We start from the raw sequence: 21,540 nt of genomic DNA on the forward strand, positions 1-21,540 counted from the left end.
CCTATGGAGCAGATGGCTTTGGCAGTTCAAGTGGGTGAGTTGAGGTAGGTAACTTGTGTAGAGTTGCGATCCCGTTGCCCGAGGAATGACACCCAAAGGGTGTCTTGCGGGAAGTAGAGAAGATCGACATGGTGAGGCGTCTGTGCCAGCCTCCTTGGAGGTAGTTGAGTTATGCGAATATCCCCTTTGGCCGCTTTGTTCCCTTGTTTGGCAATGTGTAAAGCGAAAGTGTTTCTCCCGTGGGGGAATGACGCGACCGGCCAGTGTAGCACGCAGGCCTTTCGAACAGCCAGAGGATTATCTGGAGCAGTCCATTGGTGGGGCAGAGATGGGGGCCCCATTGCCATGCCTGCTGTGCTGCCGTGGCCAGCCACTGTTCCCTTTCAGGCTTCCAAGTCCCCTCGCATGGCAGAGGTCTTCCGTTGCAAGTCTGTCTGTGGTCCTCGGGGACCATGCCTTTGATCCCTGTGAGTTACTCGGTAGTGTCACTGTGGCAGTGGAGAATTTCCAGGATGCATGGGGTGGGATCAGCATCAACGAAGGAGACAGGCTTGTGGTCTGTCTTCCCTGGTGTTCAGTGTTCCCGTGTTCTGAAGATGTTTGTGGTTTCCAGTAGGGTCGTGTCTCCCTGTGGGCTGGAGGAGGGCACGTAGGAAGAGGCTTTCAAGGGTTTGAGAGTTTCCTGAGGGGTCAGGGCCGTGAACATTCAAGATGGGAGCTGCCTGAGACGTGGCTGGGCATGTGGAGTAGTCTCCGCCGTGGGGATCCGACATGGGTCATGGTGGATGAGGCCCACCACTTCCTGTGGTGGGCATTCCCACGGGTCAATGGAAAGTGATTAGGCCTAGTTGGTGAGAAGTGGCACGTGGGCCCACGTTCGTTAGCCCCTTGAGTGGTTTCAGGCTGCATCTTGGCAGTAGACAGCTGCCGGTCGGTGTCGGCCCGACCATGGGAGTTCCCTTGCTTCCGGAAGTGCTGCGAGTGACCCCAAATGCCCATCAGATATACTGGTAGCTGACAGAGTCTTGAGGTGCACGTAGATGTCACAGCCAAGGCCCGGAGGCAGGTCTCGTCGAGGCTGTGTGTTTTTGTCAGAAGGCGTGGCTGTGGGAGAGCGGGAGTCCATGGACTATTCCATCAGCCCCTGGGGGTCAAAGTGTGCCTGCGGCCTCTTGAAGCTGACAGGAGTCTTTCTCCTTTTAGTTGGGGGTCTAACCAGGGTGCTGTGTATAAACTATTTCTTTTATTGTTGGACTCCTCTTCACAGGGCCATAGGGACACACAGAGACCAAGACGCGTATTCAGCGGCACACGGAGAAACCCACGAGCACGTCCGCATGCGCAGTCACAGTCACACATGCCCACACGCGTGAACACACACATACAGCCTCTCACACACCGGCCAACGTACGTGCCTAACTTCCTGCAGTCGTACTATCAGACATGCAGTCAATTCTCGGTAAGGGATAGAGGTCCTTGGGAAGCAGTTTCAGAGCTCAAGGCCAGGTAAATGTTTTTATGGATCATGTCCTCTGAGGACACCGGTCCACATACAAAGCCTCGGTGATTTCTGTCCACTTCTCAGGTGCAGTTGCTGGGAAAGGCTGGCCGTCGGCACAAACAAGAAGACCTTGGTGTGCTCTGATGACTGGAGGTGCTAAGAAGAACTGGAGAAAGTGAGGCGGGCCCATGTCCCCGAGCATGTTCGTGGATAACTCAGGACGGTAGGTATTCCAGCACCCCAAGATGTGCCATTAGGTATTAGGTTTTCCTCAGACGGGCCCAATGGCTGCAAGAGTGGATTGATTGTTCCTCTTGCTGAGTGGCCTGAGGGCTGTGGATTCTCCAGGCTTTTGAGGTAGCCCAGGCTCATGGCTCCTGTACAGAGCCCCGCGCACACCCCGGTTGTGTTCTGCAGCGTCCCAGCATGTGCTTGGATCGATGATGACACCCTTGCATGCATTTCTTGGAAAATCTGAACCAAATGAGTGAGAACACTCTACAGTCTCCTCTTCGAAACTGAGGTTCAGCACGTTTCCTCTCTCAGGGGGGGAGGACAGTTAGGAATGAGGGCCAGCGTCCCCCGCCGACATGCATGCAAACACCACCAAGGACTCCAGTATTGGAGGGGCCCCTGTCTGAGGGTTGACCGTGTCTGCACATAAGCTGTGTTATCTGTGAATCCCGGGTCCCTGCTGAATGGCTGTTGAGGGAATGCGAGGGGGCAGGCTCTCCTGCTGGTCTTAAGAGTCGGAGTGTGTGCTGGTCTAGGCCCAGTTAGCTTGCAGTTGGGAGGTGAGTTGTGGCCAGGAGCACGCTTCGTGCATGCCATTTTGGGGGTTGATTCTGGAAGCCAAAATGAGCAAGCGTCCCTGGTTGGTGCCTTGATCCTCAGGACAGGCCTGTGGACCTCCCTGTTCTTGTGTTTTTCACGGTGAGGTTCTTGAGTGCCTAGTGAGGCTGGAGCAATGGGCGGGGCTGAGCTCGGTTGGGCATCAGCGGAAAGGGGCTGATGGATTAGGCCTCGCTGCTGCCCTTGTTTGCTTCTCTACTTTAACTCCCGGCACAGTGTTGATGCCAAGTGGGTCATCGTGGAGTGGGGAGAGGAACGAGTGCTGAATTTAAACCTGCGTGGATCACTGATGGCCCGCACAGGAAGGGAAGGGAAGATGTGGACATCTCCTTTGTGATGTCGTGGAATAGGCTATCATAATTGGGTTGCAGGTGCTGGCCTCGGCTTCCCAAGGATGTGTCATGTTCGTGATTGGCTGGCATCAGCTGCCTATGGAGGGGATGGCTTTGGCAGTTCAAGTGGATGAGGTGAGGTAGGTAACTGTGTAGATTTGGAATCCCATTGCGAGAGGAAAGACAACCAAAGGGTGTCTTGGGAGACGTAAAGAAGATTGACATGGTGATCCGTCTGTGCTGGCCTCCTAGGAGAATGTTTAGTTATGCGAACATCCCCTTTGGCTGCTTTGTTCCCTTGGTTGGGAATGTGCAAAGCTAAAGTGCTTCTCCCGGCGGGGGGGGGCATGACTCGGCTTGTGAACAGCCAGAGGTTTATCTGGAGCAGTCTGTTGGGGGGACAGAGTTGGGGGCACTGTTGCGACACCAGGTGCACTGTCGTGGACAGCCACTGTGCCCTTTCAAGGTTCCAGGTCCCCTCGTGTGGCAAAGGTTTTCCGTTGAAAGTCTGTCTGTGGTCCTCGGGGACAGTGCCTTTGATCACTGTGAGTTCCTCGGTAGTGTCGCTGTGGCAATGGAGAATTGCCAGGATGCATGTGGTGGGGTGGACATCATCAAAGCAGACAGGCTTGCGGTGTGTCTTCCCTGCTGTTCAGTGTCTCCGTGTTCGCATGATGTCTGTGGCTTCAAGTAGAGTCGAGTCGCCCTGCAGGCAGGAGGAGGGCACTTAGGACGAGGCTGTGTAGCGTTTGAGCGTTTCCTCAGTGCTCAGGGCCGCAAACCCTACCAGTTGAAAGCTTACCTATACGTGGCCGGGAAGGTGGCCTAATTTCCGCTGTGGGGTTCCAACCTGTGTCATGGTTGCTGAAGCCCAACACTTCCCATTGAGGGCATTCCCACGGGGTCATGGAAAGTGATTTGGTCTAGTTGGCGAGATGAGGCACTTGGGCCGAAGTCCATTAACCCCTTGAGAAGTGCCAGGCTGCATCTTGCCTGTCGTCACCTGCAGGTCTGTGTCAGCCCGCCCATGGGAGGATACCTTGCTTCCGGGAGCACTGGGAGTGACCCCAAGGGCACATCAGATGTGCTGGTAGGTGGCAGGATCTCCAGGTCCACATAGGTGTGACACCCACGGCCGGGAGGGAGGTCTCGTCCAGTCTTTGTGCTTTGGTCAGAAGGCGTGGCTGTGGGAGAGTGGGAGTCTGTGGCCTATTTCGACAGCCTGGGGGTCAAAGTTCGCATGCGGCCTCATGAAGCTGACAGGGGTCTTTCTCCTTTCAGCTGGGGTTCCAACCAGGGTGCTGTGTATAAACGATGACGTTTACTGTTAGAGGCGTCTGCAGAGGGCCACAGGAACACCCAGAGACCAAGACGCATATTTAACGGCACACACAGGAATCCACAAACGCATCCTCGTGCAGAGTCACAGTCACACACGCCCACACGTGTGAATACACACATACAGCGTCTCACACACCGAGCAACGTACGTGCGTAACTTCCTTCAGTCGTGCTGTGAGACACACAATCAGCTTTCGGTAAGGGATAGTGGTACTTGGGAAGCAGATTCCAGGCTCACGCCCTGGTTAAGTGTTCACAAAAATCATGTTCTCTGTGGACCCTGGTGCAATTTATAAACCTGCGTGATTTCTGTCCACTGCTCAGGTGCAGTTGCAGCGTAAGGTTGGCTGTTGGCAGAGAAGAAGACCTTCGCATCGTCTGATGACTGGATGTGCTGAGGAGAACTGGAAAAAGTGGGGCGGGTGCACGTTGCCGAGCATGGCTGTGGATATCTCAGGACGGTAGGCATTCACCCATACTAAGATGTGCCATTGGATATTAGGATTTCCACAGATGGGCCCAATGGGTGCAAGAGTGGATTGATTGTTGGTCCTGCTGAGTGGCCTGAGGACTGTGGATTCCCCAAGCAGTTGGAGTACTGCCAGGTCATGGCTCCTCTGCAGAGACCCACGGCCTTCCCTTTTGTGTTCTGCAGCGTCCCAGCATGTGCTTGGATCGATGATGACACCCTTGTATGCATTCCTTGCAAAATCTGAACAAAATGAGTGAGAACGCTCTACCGTCTCCTCATCGAAACTGAGGCCCAGCACGTTTCCTCTCTCGGGAGTACAGGACAGTTAGGAGTGAGGGCCAACGTCCCCTGCTGACAGGCATGCAAACACCACTAAGGGCTCCAGCATTGGAGGGGCTCCTGTCTGAGGGTCGACCATGTCTGCCCATAAGCTGGGTCATCTATGAATCCCCGGTACCTGCTAAAAGGCCGTTGAGGGAATGCAAGAGGGCAGGCTTTCCCGCTAGTCTTCAGGGTCGGAGTGTGTCCTGGTATAGACCCAGTAAGCTTGCAGCTTGGAGAGGTGATTTTTGGAGAGGATCACGCTTTGTGCATGCCGCTTCCGAGGTTGATTATGGAAGCCAAAATGAGCAAGCTTCCCTGGTTGGAGCCTGGAGCCTCAGGCCAGGCCTGTGGCCCTCTCTGTTGTTGTGTTTCACGCAGTGAGGTTCTTGACTGCCCGGTGTGGCTGGAGCAGTGGGTGGGCGTGGGCTGGAGTTGGGCGATGGCGGAAGGGGGCTGATGGTTTAGGCCTCAGTGCTGCCCCTGTCAGCTCCTCTGCTGAAGTTGCCGGCACACTGTTGGCGCTAAGTGGATGTTCGTGGAGTGGGGTGTGGATCGAGTGAAGCATTTCAGCCTGGGTGGTGGCTGCTGGCCTGGAGAGAAAGGTAAGGTATCATGAGGAAAGGTCCTGTGTGATGTCGTGGGATGGGCTGTCATCATTGGGTTGCAGGCGCTGGCCTCGGCTTCCCAAGAATGTGCCTTGTTCGTGATGGGCTGGCATAAGCTGCCTATGGAGCAGATGGCTTTGGCAGTTCAAGTGGGTGAGTTGAGGTAGGTAACTTGTGTAGAGTTGCGATCCCGTTGCCCGAGGAATGACACCCAAAGGGTGTCTTGCGGGAAGTAGAGAAGATCGACATGGTGAGGCGTCTGTGCCGGCCTCCTTGGAGGTAGTTGAGTTATGCGAATATCCCCTTTGGCCGCTTTGTTCCCTTGTTTGGCAATGTGTAAAGCGAAAGTGTTTCTCCCGTGGGGGAATGACGCGACCGGCCAGTGTAGCACGCAGGCCTTTCGAACAGCCAGAGGATTATCTGGAGCAGTCCATTGGTGGGGCAGAGATGGGGGCCCCATTGCCATGCCTGCTGTGCTGCCGTGGCCAGCCACTGTTCCCTTTCAGGCTTCCAAGTCCCCTCGCATGGCAGAGGTCTTCCGTTGCAAGTCTGTCTGTGGTCCTCGGGGACCATGCCTTTGATCCCTGTGAGTTACTCGGTAGTGTCACTGTGGCAGTGGAGAATTTCCAGGATGCATGGGGTGGGATCAGCATCAACGAAGGAGACAGGCTTGTGGTCTGTCTTCCCTGGTGTTCAGTGTTCCCGTGTTCTGAAGATGTTTGTGGTTTCCAGTAGGGTCGTGTCTCCCTGTGGGCTGGAGGAGGGCACGTAGGAAGAGGCTTTCAAGGGTTTGAGAGTTTCCTGAGGGGTCAGGGCCGTGAACATTCAAGATGGGAGCTGCCTGAGACGTGGCTGAGCATGTGGAGTAGTCTCCGCCGTGGGGATCCGACATGGGTCATGGTGGATGAGGCCCACCACTTCCTGTGGTGGGCATTCCCACGGGTCAATGGAAAGTGATTAGGCCTAGTTGGTGAGAAGTGGCACGTGGGCCCACGTTCGTTAGCCCCTTGAGTGGTTTCAGGCTGCATCTTGGCAGTAGACAGCTGCCGGTCGGTGTCGGCCCGACCATGGGAGTTCCCTTGCTTCCGGAAGTGCTGCGAGTGACCCCAAATGCCCATCAGATATACTGGTAGCTGACAGAGTCTTGAGGTGCACGTAGATGTCACAGCCAAGGCCCGGAGGCAGGTCTCGTCGAGGCTGTGTGTTTTTGTCAGAAGGCGTGGCTGTGGGAGAGCGGGAGTCCATGGACTATTCCATCAGCCCCTGGGGGTCAAAGTGTGCCTGCGGCCTCTTGAAGCTGACAGGAGTCTTTCTCCTTTTAGTTGGGGGTCTAACCAGGGTGCTGTGTATAAACTATTTCTTTTATTGTTGGACTCCTCTTCACAGGGCCATAGGGACACACAGAGACCAAGACGCGTATTCAGCGGCACACGGAGAAACCCACGAGCACGTCCGCATGCGCAGTCACAGTCACACATGCCCACACGCGTGAACACACACATACAGCCTCTCACACACCGGCCAACGTACGTGCCTAACTTCCTGCAGTCGTACTATCAGACATGCAGTCAATTCTCGGTAAGGGATAGAGGTCCTTGGGAAGCAGTTTCAGAGCTCAAGGCCAGGTAAATGTTTTTATGGATCATGTCCTCTGAGGACACCGGTCCACATACAAAGCCTCGGTGATTTCTGTCCACTTCTCAGGTGCAGTTGCTGGGAAAGGCTGGCCGTCGGCACAAACAAGAAGACCTTGGTGTGCTCTGATGACTGGAGGTGCTAAGAAGAACTGGAGAAAGTGAGGCGGGCCCATGTCCCCGAGCATGTTCGTGGATAACTCAGGACGGTAGGTATTCCAGCACCCCAAGATGTGCCATTAGGTATTAGGTTTTCCTCAGACGGGCCCAATGGCTGCAAGAGTGGATTGATTGTTCCTCTTGCTGAGTGGCCTGAGGGCTGTGGATTCTCCAGGCTTTTGAGGTAGCCCAGGCTCATGGCTCCTGTACAGAGCCCCGCGCACACCCCGGTTGTGTTCTGCAGCGTCCCAGCATGTGCTTGGATCGATGATGACACCCTTGCATGCATTTCTTGGAAAATCTGAACCAAATGAGTGAGAACACTCTACAGTCTCCTCTTCGAAACTGAGGTTCAGCACGTTTCCTCTCTCAGGGGGGGAGGACAGTTAGGAATGAGGGCCAGCGTCCCCCGCCGACATGCATGCAAACACCACCAAGGACTCCAGTATTGGAGGGGCCCCTGTCTGAGGGTTGACCGTGTCTGCACATAAGCTGTGTTATCTGTGAATCCCGGGTCCCTGCTGAATGGCTGTTGAGGGAATGCGAGGGGGCAGGCTCTCCTGCTGGTCTTAAGAGTCGGAGTGTGTGCTGGTCTAGGCCCAGTTAGCTTGCAGTTGGGAGGTGAGTTGTGGCCAGGAGCACGCTTCGTGCATGCCATTTTGGGGGTTGATTCTGGAAGCCAAAATGAGCAAGCGTCCCTGGTTGGTGCCTTGATCCTCAGGACAGGCCTGTGGACCTCCCTGTTCTTGTGTTTTTCACGGTGAGGTTCTTGAGTGCCTAGTGAGGCTGGAGCAATGGGCGGGGCTGAGCTCGGTTGGGCATCAGCGGAAAGGGGCTGATGGATTAGGCCTCGCTGCTGCCCTTGTTTGCTTCTCTACTTTAACTCCCGGCACAGTGTTGATGCCAAGTGGGTCATCGTGGAGTGGGGAGAGGAACGAGTGCTGAATTTAAACCTGCGTGGATCACTGATGGCCCGCACAGGAAGGGAAGGGAAGATGTGGACATCTCCTTTGTGATGTCGTGGAATAGGCTATCATAATTGGGTTGCAGGTGCTGGCCTCGGCTTCCCAAGGATGTGTCATGTTCGTGATTGGCTGGCATCAGCTGCCTATGGAGGGGATGGCTTTGGCAGTTCAAGTGGATGAGGTGAGGTAGGTAACTGTGTAGATTTGGAATCCCATTGCGAGAGGAAAGACAACCAAAGGGTGTCTTGGGAGACGTAAAGAAGATTGACATGGTGATCCGTCTGTGCTGGCCTCCTAGGAGAATGTTTAGTTATGCGAACATCCCCTTTGGCTGCTTTGTTCCCTTGGTTGGGAATGTGCAAAGCTAAAGTGCTTCTCCCGGCGGGGGGGGGCATGACTCGGCTTGTGAACAGCCAGAGGTTTATCTGGAGCAGTCTGTTGGGGGGACAGAGTTGGGGGCACTGTTGCAACACCAGGTGCACTGTCGTGGACAGCCACTGTGCCCTTTCAAGGTTCCAGGTCCCCTCGTGTGGCAAAGGTTTTCCGTTGAAAGTCTGTCTGTGGTCCTCGGGGACAGTGCCTTTGATCACTGTGAGTTCCTCGGTAGTGTCGCTGTGGCAATGGAGAATTGCCAGGATGCATGTGGTGGGGTGGACATCATCAAAGCAGACAGGCTTGCGGTGTGTCTTCCCTGCTGTTCAGTGTCTCCGTGTTCGCATGATGTCTGTGGCTTCAAGTAGAGTCGAGTCGCCCTGCAGGCAGGAGGAGGGCACTTAGGACGAGGCTGTGTAGCGTTTGAGCGTTTCCTCAGTGCTCAGGGCCGCAAACCCTACCAGTTGAAAGCTTACTTATACGTGGCCGGGAAGGTGGCCTAATTTCCGCTGTGGGGTTCCAACCTGTGTCATGGTTGCTGAAGCCCAACACTTCCCATTGAGGGCATTCCCACGGGGTCATGGAAAGTGATTTGGTCTAGTTGGCGAGATGAGGCACTTGGGCCGAAGTCCATTAACCCCTTGAGAAGTGCCAGGCTGCATCTTGCCTGTCGTCACCTGCAGGTCTGTGTCAGCCCGCCCATGGGAGGATACCTTGCTTCCGGGAGCACTGGGAGTGACCCCAAGGGCACATCAGATGTGCTGGTAGGTGGCAGGATCTCCAGGTCCACATAGGTGTGACACCCACGGCCGGGAGGGAGGTCTCGTCCAGTCTTTGTGCTTTGGTCAGAAGGCGTGGCTGTGGGAGAGTGGGAGTCTGTGGCCTATTTCGACAGCCTGGGGGTCAAAGTTCGCATGCGGCCTCATGAAGCTGACAGGGGTCTTTCTCCTTTCAGCTGGGGTTCCAACCAGGGTGCTGTGTATAAACGATGACGTTTACTGTTAGAGGCGTCTGCAGAGGGCCACAGGAACACCCAGAGACCAAGACGCATATTTAACGGCACACACAGGAATCCACAAACGCATCCTCGTGCAGAGTCACAGTCACACACGCCCACACGTGTGAATACACACATACAGCGTCTCACACACCGAGCAACGTACGTGCGTAACTTCCTTCAGTCGTGCTGTGAGACACACAATCAGCTTTCGGTAAGGGATAGTGGTACTTGGGAAGCAGATTCCAGGCTCACGCCCTGGTTAAGTGTTCACAAAAATCATGTTCTCTGTGGACCCTGGTGCAATTTATAAACCTGCGTGATTTCTGTCCACTGCTCAGGTGCAGTTGCAGCGTAAGGTTGGCTGTTGGCAGAGAAGAAGACCTTCGCATCGTCTGATGACTGGATGTGCTGAGGAGAACTGGAAAAAGTGGGGCGGGTGCACGTTGCCGAGCATGGCTGTGGATATCTCAGGACGGTAGGCATTCACCCATACTAAGATGTGCCATTGGATATTAGGATTTCCACAGATGGGCCCAATGGGTGCAAGAGTGGATTGATTGTTGGTCCTGCTGAGTGGCCTGAGGACTGTGGATTCCCCAAGCAGTTGGAGTACTGCCAGGTCATGGCTCCTCTGCAGAGACCCACGGCCTTCCCTTTTGTGTTCTGCAGCGTCCCAGCATGTGCTTGGATCGATGATGACACCCTTGTATGCATTCCTTGCAAAATCTGAACAAAATGAGTGAGAACGCTCTACCGTCTCCTCATCGAAACTGAGGCCCAGCACGTTTCCTCTCTCGGGAGTACAGGACAGTTAGGAGTGAGGGCCAACGTCCCCTGCTGACAGGCATGCAAACACCACTAAGGGCTCCAGCATTGGAGGGGCTCCTGTCTGAGGGTCGACCATGTCTGCCCATAAGCTGGGTCATCTATGAATCCCCGGTACCTGCTAAAAGGCCGTTGAGGGAATGCAAGAGGGCAGGCTTTCCCGCTAGTCTTCAGGGTCGGAGTGTGTCCTGGTATAGACCCAGTAAGCTTGCAGCTTGGAGAGGTGATTTTTGGAGAGGATCACGCTTTGTGCATGCCGCTTCCGAGGTTGATTATGGAAGCCAAAATGAGCAAGCTTCCCTGGTTGGAGCCTGGAGCCTCAGGCCAGGCCTGTGGCCCTCTCTGTTGTTGTGTTTCACGCAGTGAGGTTCTTGACTGCCCGGTGTGGCTGGAGCAGTGGGTGGGCGTGGGCTGGAGTTGGGCGATGGCGGAAGGGGGCTGATGGTTTAGGCCTCAGTGCTGCCCCTGTCAGCTCCTCTGCTGAAGTTGCCGGCACACTGTTGGCGCTAAGTGGATGTTCGTGGAGTGGGGTGTGGATCGAGTGAAGCATTTCAGCCTGGGTGGTGGCTGCTGGCCTGGAGAGAAAGGTAAGGTATCATGAGGAAAGGTCCTGTGTGATGTCGTGGGATGGGCTGTCATCATTGGGTTGCAGGCGCTGGCCTCGGCTTCCCAAGAATGTGCCTTGTTCGTGATGGGCTGGCATAAGCTGCCTATGGAGCAGATGGCTTTGGCAGTTCAAGTGGGTGAGTTGAGGTAGGTAACTTGTGTAGAGTTGCGATCCCGTTGCCCGAGGAATGACACCCAAAGGGTGTCTTGCGGGAAGTAGAGAAGATCGACATGGTGAGGCGTCTGTGCCGGCCTCCTTGGAGGTAGTTGAGTTATGCGAATATCCCCTTTGGCCGCTTTGTTCCCTTGTTTGGCAATGTGTAAAGCGAAAGTGTTTCTCCCGTGGGGGAATGACGCGACCGGCCAGTGTAGCACGCAGGCCTTTCGAACAGCCAGAGGATTATCTGGAGCAGTCCATTGGTGGGGCAGAGATGGGGGCCCCATTGCCATGCCTGCTGTGCTGCCGTGGCCAGCCACTGTTCCCTTTCAGGCTTCCAAGTCCCCTCGCATGGCAGAGGTCTTCCGTTGCAAGTCTGTCTGTGGTCCTCGGGGACCATGCCTTTGATCCCTGTGAGTTACTCGGTAGTGTCACTGTGGCAGTGGAGAATTTCCAGGATGCATGGGGTGGGATCAGCATCAACGAAGGAGACAGGCTTGTGGTCTGTCTTCCCTGGTGTTCAGTGTTCCCGTGTTCTGAAGATGTTTGTGGTTTCCAGTAGGGTCGTGTCTCCCTGTGGGCTGGAGGAGGGCACGTAGGAAGAGGCTTTCAAGGGTTTGAGAGTTTCCTGAGGGGTCAGGGCCGTGAACATTCAAGATGGGAGCTGCCTGAGACGTGGCTGGGCATGTGGAGTAGTCTCCGCCGTGGGGATCCGACATGGGTCATGGTGGATGAGGCCCACCACTTCCTGTGGTGGGCATTCCCACGGGTCAATGGAAAGTGATTAGGCCTAGTTGGTGAGAAGTGGCACGTGGGCCCACGTTCGTTAGCCCCTTGAGTGGTTTCAGGCTGCATCTTGGCAGTAGACAGCTGCCGGTCGGTGTCGGCCCGACCATGGGAGTTCCCTTGCTTCCGGAAGTGCTGCGAGTGACCCCAAATGCCCATCAGATATACTGGTAGCTGACAGAGTCTTGAGGTGCACGTAGATGTCACAGCCAAGGCCCGGAGGCAGGTCTCGTCGAGGCTGTGTGTTTTTGTCAGAAGGCGTGGCTGTGGGAGAGCGGGAGTCCATGGACTATTCCATCAGCCCCTGGGGGTCAAAGTGTGCCTGCGGCCTCTTGAAGCTGACAGGAGTCTTTCTCCTTTTAGTTGGGGGTCTAACCAGGGTGCTGTGTATAAACTATTTCTTTTATTGTTGGACTCCTCTTCACAGGGCCATAGGGACACACAGAGACCAAGACGCGTATTCAGCGGCACACGGAGAAACCCACGAGCACGTCCGCATGCGCAGTCACAGTCACACATGCCCACACGCGTGAACACACACATACAGCCTCTCACACACCGGCCAACGTACGTGCCTAACTTCCTGCAGTCGTACTATCAGACATGCAGTCAATTCTCGGTAAGGGATAGAGGTCCTTGGGAAGCAGTTTCAGAGCTCAAGGCCAGGTAAATGTTTTTATGGATCATGTCCTCTGAGGACACCGGTCCACTTACAAAGCCTCGGTGATTTCTGTCCACTTCTCAGGTGCAGTTGCTGGGAAAGGCTGGCCGTCGGCACAAACAAGAAGACCTTGGTGTGCTCTGATGACTGGAGGTGCTAAGAAGAACTGGAGAAAGTGAGGCGGGCCCATGTCCCCGAGCATGTTCGTGGATAACTCAGGACGGTAGGTATTCCAGCACCCCAAGATGTGCCATTAGGTATTAGGTTTTCCTCAGACGGGCCCAATGGCTGCAAGAGTGGATTGATTGTTCCTCTTGCTGAGTGGCCTGAGGGCTGTGGATTCTCCAGGCTTTTGAGGTAGCCCAGGCTCATGGCTCCTGTACAGAGCCCCGCGCACACCCCGGTTGTGTTCTGCAGCGTCCCAGCATGTGCTTGGATCGATGATGACACCCTTGCATGCATTTCTTGGAAAATCTGAACCAAATGAGTGAGAACACTCTACAGTCTCCTCTTCGAAACTGAGGTTCAGCACGTTTCCTCTCTCAGGGGGGGAGGACAGTTAGGAATGAGGGCCAGCGTCCCCCGCCGACATGCATGCAAACACCACCAAGGACTCCAGTATTGGAGGGGCCCCTGTCTGAGGGTTGACCGTGTCTGCACATAAGCTGTGTTATCTGTGAATCCCGGGTCCCTGCTGAATGGCTGTTGAGGGAATGCGAGGGGGCAGGCTCTCCTGCTGGTCTTAAGAGTCGGAGTGTGTGCTGGTCTAGGCCCAGTTAGCTTGCAGTTGGGAGGTGAGTTGTGGCCAGGAGCACGCTTCGTGCATGCCATTTTGGGGGTTGATTCTGGAAGCCAAAATGAGCAAGCGTCCCTGGTTGGTGCCTTGATCCTCAGGACAGGCCTGTGGACCTCCCTGTTCTTGTGTTTTTCACGGTGAGGTTCTTGAGTGCCTAGTGAGGCTGGAGCAATGGGCGGGGCTGAGCTCGGTTGGGCATCAGCGGAAAGGGGCTGATGGATTAGGCCTCGCTGCTGCCCTTGTTTGCTTCTCTACTTTAACTCCCGGCACAGTGTTGATGCCAAGTGGGTCATCGTGGAGTGGGGAGAGGAACGAGTGCTGAATTTAAACCTGCGTGGATCACTGATGGCCCGCACAGGAAGGGAAGGGAAGATGTGGACATCTCCTTTGTGATGTCGTGGAATAGGCTATCATAATTGGGTTGCAGGTGCTGGCCTCGGCTTCCCAAGGATGTGTCATGTTCGTGATTGGCTGGCATCAGCTGCCTATGGAGGGGATGGCTTTGGCAGTTCAAGTGGATGAGGTGAGGTAGGTAACTGTGTAGATTTGGAATCCCATTGCGAGAGGAAAGACAACCAAAGGGTGTCTTGGGAGACGTAAAGAAGATTGACATGGTGATCCGTCTGTGCTGGCCTCCTAGGAGAATGTTTAGTTATGCGAACATCCCCTTTGGCTGCTTTGTTCCCTTGGTTGGGAATGTGCAAAGCTAAAGTGCTTCTCCCGGCGGGGGGGGGCATGACTCGGCTTGTGAACAGCCAGAGGTTTATCTGGAGCAGTCTGTTGGGGGGACAGAGTTGGGGGCACTGTTGCGACACCAGGTGCACTGTCGTGGACAGCCACTGTGCCCTTTCAAGGTTCCAGGTCCCCTCGTGTGGCAAAGGTTTTCCGTTGAAAGTCTGTCTGTGGTCCTCGGGGACAGTGCCTTTGATCACTGTGAGTTCCTCGGTAGTGTCGCTGTGGCAATGGAGAATTGCCAGGATGCATGTGGTGGGGTGGACATCATCAAAGCAGACAGGCTTGCGGTGTGTCTTCCCTGCTGTTCAGTGTCTCCGTGTTCGCATGATGTCTGTGGCTTCAAGTAGAGTCGAGTCGCCCTGCAGGCAGGAGGAGGGCACTTAGGACGAGGCTGTGTAGCGTTTGAGCGTTTCCTCAGTGCTCAGGGCCGCAAACCCTACCAGTTGAAAGCTTACCTATACGTGGCCGGGAAGGTGGCCTAATTTCCGCTGTGGGGTTCCAACCTGTGTCATGGTTGCTGAAGCCCAACACTTCCCATTGAGGGCATTCCCACGGGGTCATGGAAAGTGATTTGGTCTAGTTGGCGAGATGAGGCACTTGGGCCGAAGTCCATTAACCCCTTGAGAAGTGCCAGGCTGCATCTTTCCTGTCGTCACCTGCAGGTCGCTGTCAGCCCGCCCATGGGAGGTTACCTTGCTTCCGGGAGCACTGGGAGTGACCCCAAGGGCACATCAGATGTGCTGGTAGGTGGCAGGATCTCCAGGTCCACATAGGTGTGACACCCACGGCCGGGAGGGAGGTCTCGTCCAGTCTTTGTGCTTTGGTCAGAAGGCGTGGCTGTGGGAGAGTGGGAGTCTGTGGCCTATTTCGACAGCCTGGGGGTCAAAGTTCGCATGCGGCCTCATGAAGCTGACAGGGGTCTTTCTCCTTTCAGCTGGGGTTCCAACCAGGGTGCTGTGTATAAACGATGACGTTTACTGTTAGAGGCGTCTGCAGAGGGCCACAGGAACACCCAGAGACCAAGACGCATATTTAACGGCACACAGAGGAATCCACAAACGCATCCTCGTGCAGAGTCACAGTCACACACGCCCACACGTGTGAATACACACATACAGCGTCTCACACACCGAGCAACGTACGTGCGTAACTTCCTTCAGTCGTGCTGTGAGACACACAATCAGCTTTCGGTAAGGGATAGTGGTACTTGGGAAGCAGATTCCAGGCTCACGCCCTGGTTAAGTGTTCACAAAAATCATGTTCTCTGTGGACCCTGGTGCAATTTATAAACCTGCGTGATTTCTGTCCACTGCTCAGGTGCAGTTGCAGCGTAAGGTTGGCTGTTGGCAGAGAAGAAGACCTTCGCATCGTCTGATGACTGGATGTGCTGAGGAGAACTGGAAAAAGTGGGGCGGGTGCACGTTGCCGAGCATGGCTGTGGATATCTCAGGACGGTAGGCATTCACCCATACTAAGATGTGCCATTGGATATTAGGATTTCCACAGATGGGCCCAATGGGTGCAAGAGTGGATTGATTGTTGGTCCTGCTGAGTGGCCTGAGGACTGTGGATTCCCCAAGCAGTTGGAGTACTGCCAGGTCATGGCTCCTCTGCAGAGACCCACGGCCTTCCCTTTTGTGTTCTGCAGCGTCCCAGCATGTGCTTGGATCGATGATGACACCCTTGTATGCATTCCTTGCAAAATCTGAACAAAATGAGTGAGAACGCTCTACCGTCTCCTCATCGAAACTGAGGCCCAGCACGTTTCCTCTCTCGGGAGTACAGGACAGTTAGGAGTGAGGGCCAACGTCCCCTGCTGACAGGCATGCAAACACCACTAAGGGCTCCAGCATTGGAGGGGCTCCTGTCTGAGGGTCGACCATGTCTGCCCATAAGCTGGGTCATCTATGAATCCCCGGTCCCTGCTAAAAGGCCGTTGAGGGAATGCAAGAGGGCAGGCTTTCCCGCTAGTCTTCAGGGTCGGAGTGTGTCCTGGTATAGACCCAGTAAGCTTGCAGCTTGGAGAGGTGATTTTTGGACAGGATCACGCTTTGTGCATGCCGCTTCCGAGGTTGATTATGGAAGCCAAAATGAGCAAGCTTCCCTGGTTGGAGCCTGGAGCCTCAGGCCAGGCCTGTGGCCCTCTCTGTTGTTGTGTTTCACGCAGTGAGGTTCTTGACTGCCCGGTGTGGCTGGAGCAGTGGGTGGGCGTGGGCTGGAGTTGGGCGATGGCGGAAGGGGGCTGATGGTTTAGGCCTCAGTGCTGCCCCTGTCAGCTCCTCTGCTGAAGTTGCCGGCACACTGTTGGCGCTAAGTGGATGTTCGTGGAGTGGGGTGTGGATCGAGTGAAGCATTTCAGCCTGGGTGGTGGCTGCTGGCCTGGAGAGAAAGGTAAGGTATCATGAGGAAAGGTCCTGTGTGATGTCGTGGGATGGGCTGTCATCATTGGGTTGCAGGCGCTGGCCTCGGCTTCCCAAGAATGTGCCTTGTTCGTGATGGGCTGGCATAAGCTGCCTATGGAGCAGATGGCTTTGGCAGTTCAAGTGGGTGAGTTGAGGTAGGTAACTTGTGTAGAGTTGCGATCCCGTTGCCCGAGGAATGACACCCAAAGGGTGTCTTGCGGGAAGTAGAGAAGATCGACATGGTGAGGCGTCTGTGCCGGCCTCCTTGGAGGTAGTTGAGTTATGCGAATATCCCCTTTGGCCGCTTTGTTCCCTTGTTTGGCAATGTGTAAAGCGAAAGTGTTTCTCCCGTGGGGGAATGACGTGACCGGCCAGTGTAGCACGCAGGCCTTTCGAACAGCCAGAGGATTATCTGGAGCAGTCCATTGGTGGGGCAGAGATGGGGGCCCCATTGCCATGCCTGCTGTGCTGCCGTGGCCAGCCACTGTTCCCTTTCAGGCTTCCAAGTCCCCTCGCATGGCAGAGGTCTTCCGTTGCAAGTCTGTCTGTGGTCCTCGGGGACCATGCCTTTGATCCCTGTGAGTTACTCGGTAGTGTCACTGTGGCAGTGGAGAATTTCCAGGATGCATGGGGTGGGATCAGCATCAACGAAGGAGACAGGCTTGTGGTCTGTCTTCCCTGGTGTTCAGTGTTCCCGTGTTCTGAAGATGTTTGTGGTTTCCAGTAGGGTCGTGTCTCCCTGTGGGCTGGAGGAGGGCACGTAGGAAGAGGCTTTCAAGGGTTTGAGAGTTTCCTGAGGGGTCAGGGCCGTGAACATTCAAGATGGGAGCTGCCTGAGACGTGGCTGGGCATGTGGAGTAGTCTCCGCCGTGGGGATCCGACATGGGTTATGGTGGATGAGGCCCACCACTTCCTGTGGTGGGCATTCCCACGGGTCAATGGAAAGTGATTAGGCCTAGTTGGTGAGAAGTGGCACGTGGGCCCACGTTCGTTAGCCCCTTGAGTGGTTTCAGGCTGCATCTTGGCAGTAGACAGCTGCCGGTCGGTGTCGGCCCGACCATGGGAGTTCCCTTGCTTCCGGAAGTGCTGCGAGTGACCCCAAATGCCCATCAGATATACTGGTAGCTGACAGAGTCTTGAGGTGCACGTAGATGTCACAGCCAAGGCCCGGAGGCAGGTCTCGTCGAGGCTGTGTGTTTTTGTCAGAAGGCGTGGCTGTGGGAGAGCGGGAGTCCATGGACTATTCCATCAGCCCCTGGGGGTCAAAGTGTGCCTGCGGCCTCTTGAAGCTGACAGGAGTCTTTCTCCTTTTAGTTGGGGGTCTAACCAGGGTGCTGTGTATAAACTATTTCTTTTATTGTTGGACTCCTCTTCACAGGGCCATAGGGACACACAGAGACCAAGACGCGTATTCAGCGGCACACGGAGAAACCCACGAGCACGTCCGCATGCACAGTCACAGTCACACATGCCCACACGCGTGAACACACACATACAGCCTCTCACACACCGGCCAACGTACGTGCCTAACTTCCTGCAGTCGTACTATCAGACATGCAGTCAATTCTCGGTAAGGGATAGAGGTCCTTGGGAAGCAGTTTCAGAGCTCAAGGCCAGGTAAATGTTTTTATGGATCATGTCCTCTGAGGACACCGGTCCACTTACAAAGCCTCGGTGATTTCTGTCCACTTCTCAGGTGCAGTTGCTGGGAAAGGCTGGCCGTCGGCACAAACAAGAAGACCTTGGTGTGCTCTGATGACTGGAGGTGCTAAGAAGAACTGGAGAAAGTGAGGCGGGCCCATGTCCCCGAGCATGTTCGTGGATAACTCAGGACGGTAGGTATTCCAGCACCCCAAGATGTGCCATTAGGTATTAGGTTTTCCTCAGACGGGCCCAATGGCTGCAAGAGTGGATTGATTGTTCCTCTTGCTGAGTGGCCTGAGGGCTGTGGATTCTCCAGGCTTTTGAGGTAGCCCAGGCTCATGGCTCCTGTACAGAGCCCCGCACACACCCCGGTTGTGTTCTGCAGCATCCCAGCATGTGCTTGGATCGATGATGACACCCTTGCATGCATTTCTTGGAAAATCTGAACCAAATGAGTGAGAACACTCTACCGTCTCCTCTTCGAAACTGAGGTTCAGCACGTTCCCTCTCTCAGGGGGAGAGGACAGTTAGGAATGAGGGCCAGCGTCCCCCGCCGACATGCATGCAAACACCACCAAGGACTCCAGTATTGGAGGGGCTCCTGTCTGAGTGTTGACCGTGTCTGCACATAAGCTGTGTTATCTGTGAATCCCGGGTCCCTGCTGAATGGCTGTTGAGGGAATGCGAGGGGGCAGGCTCTCCTGCTGGTCTTAAGAGTCGGAGTGTGTGCTGGTCTAGGCCCAGTTAGCTTGCAGTTGGGAGGTGAGTTGTGGCCAGGAGCACGCTTCGTGCATGCCATTTTGGGGGTTGATTCTGGAAGCCAAAATGAGCAAGCGTCCCTGGTTGGTGCCTTGATCCTCAGGACAGGCCTGTGGACCTCCCTGTTCTTGTGTTTTTCACGGTGAGGTTCTTGAGTGCCTAGTGAGGCTGGAGCAATGGGCGGGGCTGAGCTCGGTTGGGCATCAGCGGAAAGGGGCTGATGGATTAGGCCTCGCTGCTGCCCTTGTTTGCTTCTCTACTTTAACTCCCGGCACAGTGTTGATGCCAAGTGGGTCATCGTGGAGTGGGGAGAGGAACGAGTGCTGAATTTAAACCTGCGTGGATCACTGATGGCCCGCACAGGAAGGGAAGGGAAGATGTGGACATCTCCTTTGTGATGTCGTGGAATAGGCTATCATAATTGGGTTGCAGGTGCTGGCCTCGGCTTCCCAAGGATGTGTCATGTTCGTGATTGGCTGGCATCAGCTGCCTATGGAGGGGATGGCTTTGGCAGTTCAAGTGGATGAGGTGAGGTAGGTAACTGTGTAGATTTGGAATCCCATTGCGAGAGGAAAGACAACCAAAGGGTGTCTTGGGAGACGTAAAGAAGATTGACATGGTGATCCGTCTGTGCTGGCCTCCTTGGAGAATGTTTAGTTATGCGAACATCCCCTTTGGCTGCTTTGTTCCCTTGGTTGGGAATGTGCAAAGCTAAAGTGCTTCTCCCGGCGGGGGGGGGGCATGACTCGGATTGTGAACAGCCAGAGGTTTATCTGGAGCAGTCTGTTGGGGGGACAGAGTTGGGGGCACTGTTGCGACACCAGGTGCACTGTCGTGGACAGCCACTGTGCCCTTTCAAGGTTCCAGGTCCCCTCGTGTGGCAAAGGTTTTCCGTTGAAAGTCTGTCTGTGGTCCTCGGGGACAGTGCCTTTGATCACTGTGAGTTCCTTGGTAGTGTCGCTGTGGCAATGGAGAATTGCCAGGATGCATGTGGTGGGGTGGACATCATCAAAGCAGACAGGCTTGCGGTGTGTCTTCCCTGCTGTTCAGTGTCTCCGTGTTCGCATGATGTCTGTGGCTTCAAGTAGAGTCGAGTCGCCCTGCAGGCAGGAGGAGGGCACTTAGGACGAGGCTGTGTAGCGTTTGAGCGTTTCCTCAGTGCTCAGGGCCGCAAACCCTACCAGTTGAAAGCTTACCTATACGTGGCCGGGAAGGTGGCCTAATTTCCGCTGTGGGCTTCCAACCTGTGTCATGGTTGCTGAAGCCCAACACTTCCCATTGAGGGCATTCCCACGGGGTCATGGAAAGTGATTTGGTCTAGTTGGCGAGATGAGGCACTTGGGCCGAAGTCCATTAACCCCTTGAGAAGTGCCAGGCTGCATCTTGCCTGTCGTCACCTGCAGGTCTGTGTCAGCCCGCCCATGGGAGGATACCTTGCTTCCGGGAGCACTGGGAGTGACCCCAAGGGCACATCAGATGTGCTGGTAGGTGGCAGGATCTCCAGGTCCACATAGGTGTGACACCCACGGCCGGGAGGGAGGTCTCGTCCAGTCTTTGTGCTTTGGTCAGAAGGCGTGGCTGTGGGAGAGTGGGAGTCTGTGGCCTATTTCGACAGCCTGGGGGTCAAAGTTCGCATGCGGCCTCATGAAGCTGACAGGGGTCTTTCTCCTTTCAGCTGGGGTTCCAACCAGGGTGCTGTGTATAAACGATGACGTTTACTGTTAGAGGCGTCTGCAGAGGGCCACAGGAACACCCAGAGACCAAGACGCATATTTAACGGCACACACAGGAATCCACAAACGCATCCTCGTGCAGAGTCACAGTCACACACGCCCACACGTGTGAATACACACATACAGCGTCTCACACACCGAGCAACGTACGTGCGTAACTTCCTTCAGTCGTGCTGTGAGACACACAATCAGCTTTCGGTAAGGGATAGTGGTACTTGGGAAGCAGATTCCAGGCTCACGCCCTGGTTAAGTGTTCACAAAAATCATGTTCTCTGTGGACCCTGGTGCAATTTATAAACCTGCGTGATTTCTGTCCACTGCTCAGGTGCAGTTGCAGCGTAAGGTTGGCTGTTGGCAGAGAAGAAGACCTTCGCATCGTCTGATGACTGGATGTGCTGAGGAGAACTGGAAAAAGTGGGGCGGGTGCACGTTGCCGAGCATGGCTGTGGATATCTCAGGACGGTAGGCATTCACCCATACTAAGATGTGCCATTGGATATTAGGATTTCCACAGATGGGCCCAATGGGTGCAAGAGTGGATTGATTGTTGGTCCTGCTGAGTGGCCTGAGGACTGTGGATTCCCCAAGCAGTTGGAGTACTGCCAGGTCATGGCTCCTCTGCAGAGACCCACGGCCTTCCCTTTTGTGTTCTGCAGCGTCCCAGCATGTGCTTGGATCGATGATGACACCCTTGTATGCATTCCTTGCAAAATCTGAACAAAATGAGTGAGAACGCTCTACCGTCTCCTCATCGAAACTGAGGCCCAGCACGTTTCCTCTCTCGGGAGTACAGGACAGTTAGGAGTGAGGGCCAACGTCCCCTGCTGACAGGCATGCAAACACCACTAAGGGCTCCAGCATTGGAGGGGCTCCTGTCTGA

At 55.0% G+C, this 21,540-nt stretch overlaps 8 non-coding genes across 8 annotated transcripts; all 8 read left to right on the top strand.

The window, feature by feature from the left end:
- Positions 1 to 1,935: 1,935 nt before the first annotated feature.
- LOC137750594 (small nucleolar RNA SNORD116) lies at positions 1,936 to 2,028 on the top strand. Its single transcript, XR_011070489.1, has one exon. It is a non-coding gene; the product is annotated as a small nucleolar RNA SNORD116 (small nucleolar RNA).
- A 2,669-nt stretch (positions 2,029 to 4,697) lies between these two features.
- Positions 4,698 to 4,790, top strand: LOC137776706 (small nucleolar RNA SNORD116). Its single transcript, XR_011076298.1, has one exon. It is a non-coding gene; the product is annotated as a small nucleolar RNA SNORD116 (small nucleolar RNA).
- Positions 4,791 to 7,480: 2,690 nt separating this feature from the next.
- LOC137750597 (small nucleolar RNA SNORD116) lies at positions 7,481 to 7,573 on the top strand. Its single transcript, XR_011070490.1, has one exon. It is a non-coding gene; the product is annotated as a small nucleolar RNA SNORD116 (small nucleolar RNA).
- Positions 7,574 to 10,242: 2,669 nt separating this feature from the next.
- Positions 10,243 to 10,335, top strand: LOC137776712 (small nucleolar RNA SNORD116). Its single transcript, XR_011076301.1, has one exon. It is a non-coding gene; the product is annotated as a small nucleolar RNA SNORD116 (small nucleolar RNA).
- Positions 10,336 to 13,025: 2,690 nt separating this feature from the next.
- LOC137750605 (small nucleolar RNA SNORD116) lies at positions 13,026 to 13,118 on the top strand. The gene has a single exon (XR_011070492.1). It is a non-coding gene; the product is annotated as a small nucleolar RNA SNORD116 (small nucleolar RNA).
- Positions 13,119 to 15,787: 2,669 nt separating this feature from the next.
- Positions 15,788 to 15,880, top strand: LOC137776720 (small nucleolar RNA SNORD116). Its single transcript, XR_011076302.1, has one exon. It is a non-coding gene; the product is annotated as a small nucleolar RNA SNORD116 (small nucleolar RNA).
- A 2,690-nt stretch (positions 15,881 to 18,570) lies between these two features.
- Positions 18,571 to 18,663, top strand: LOC137750150 (small nucleolar RNA SNORD116). Its single transcript, XR_011070382.1, has one exon. It is a non-coding gene; the product is annotated as a small nucleolar RNA SNORD116 (small nucleolar RNA).
- Positions 18,664 to 21,333: 2,670 nt separating this feature from the next.
- LOC137776725 (small nucleolar RNA SNORD116) lies at positions 21,334 to 21,426 on the top strand. The gene has a single exon (XR_011076303.1). It is a non-coding gene; the product is annotated as a small nucleolar RNA SNORD116 (small nucleolar RNA).
- The last annotated feature ends 114 nt before the right edge of the window (positions 21,427 to 21,540 follow it).

Source organism: Eschrichtius robustus, chromosome 1 (assembly GCF_028021215.1).
Source record: "Eschrichtius robustus isolate mEscRob2 chromosome 1, mEscRob2.pri, whole genome shotgun sequence".
NCBI lineage: Eukaryota > Metazoa > Chordata > Mammalia > Artiodactyla > Eschrichtiidae > Eschrichtius > Eschrichtius robustus.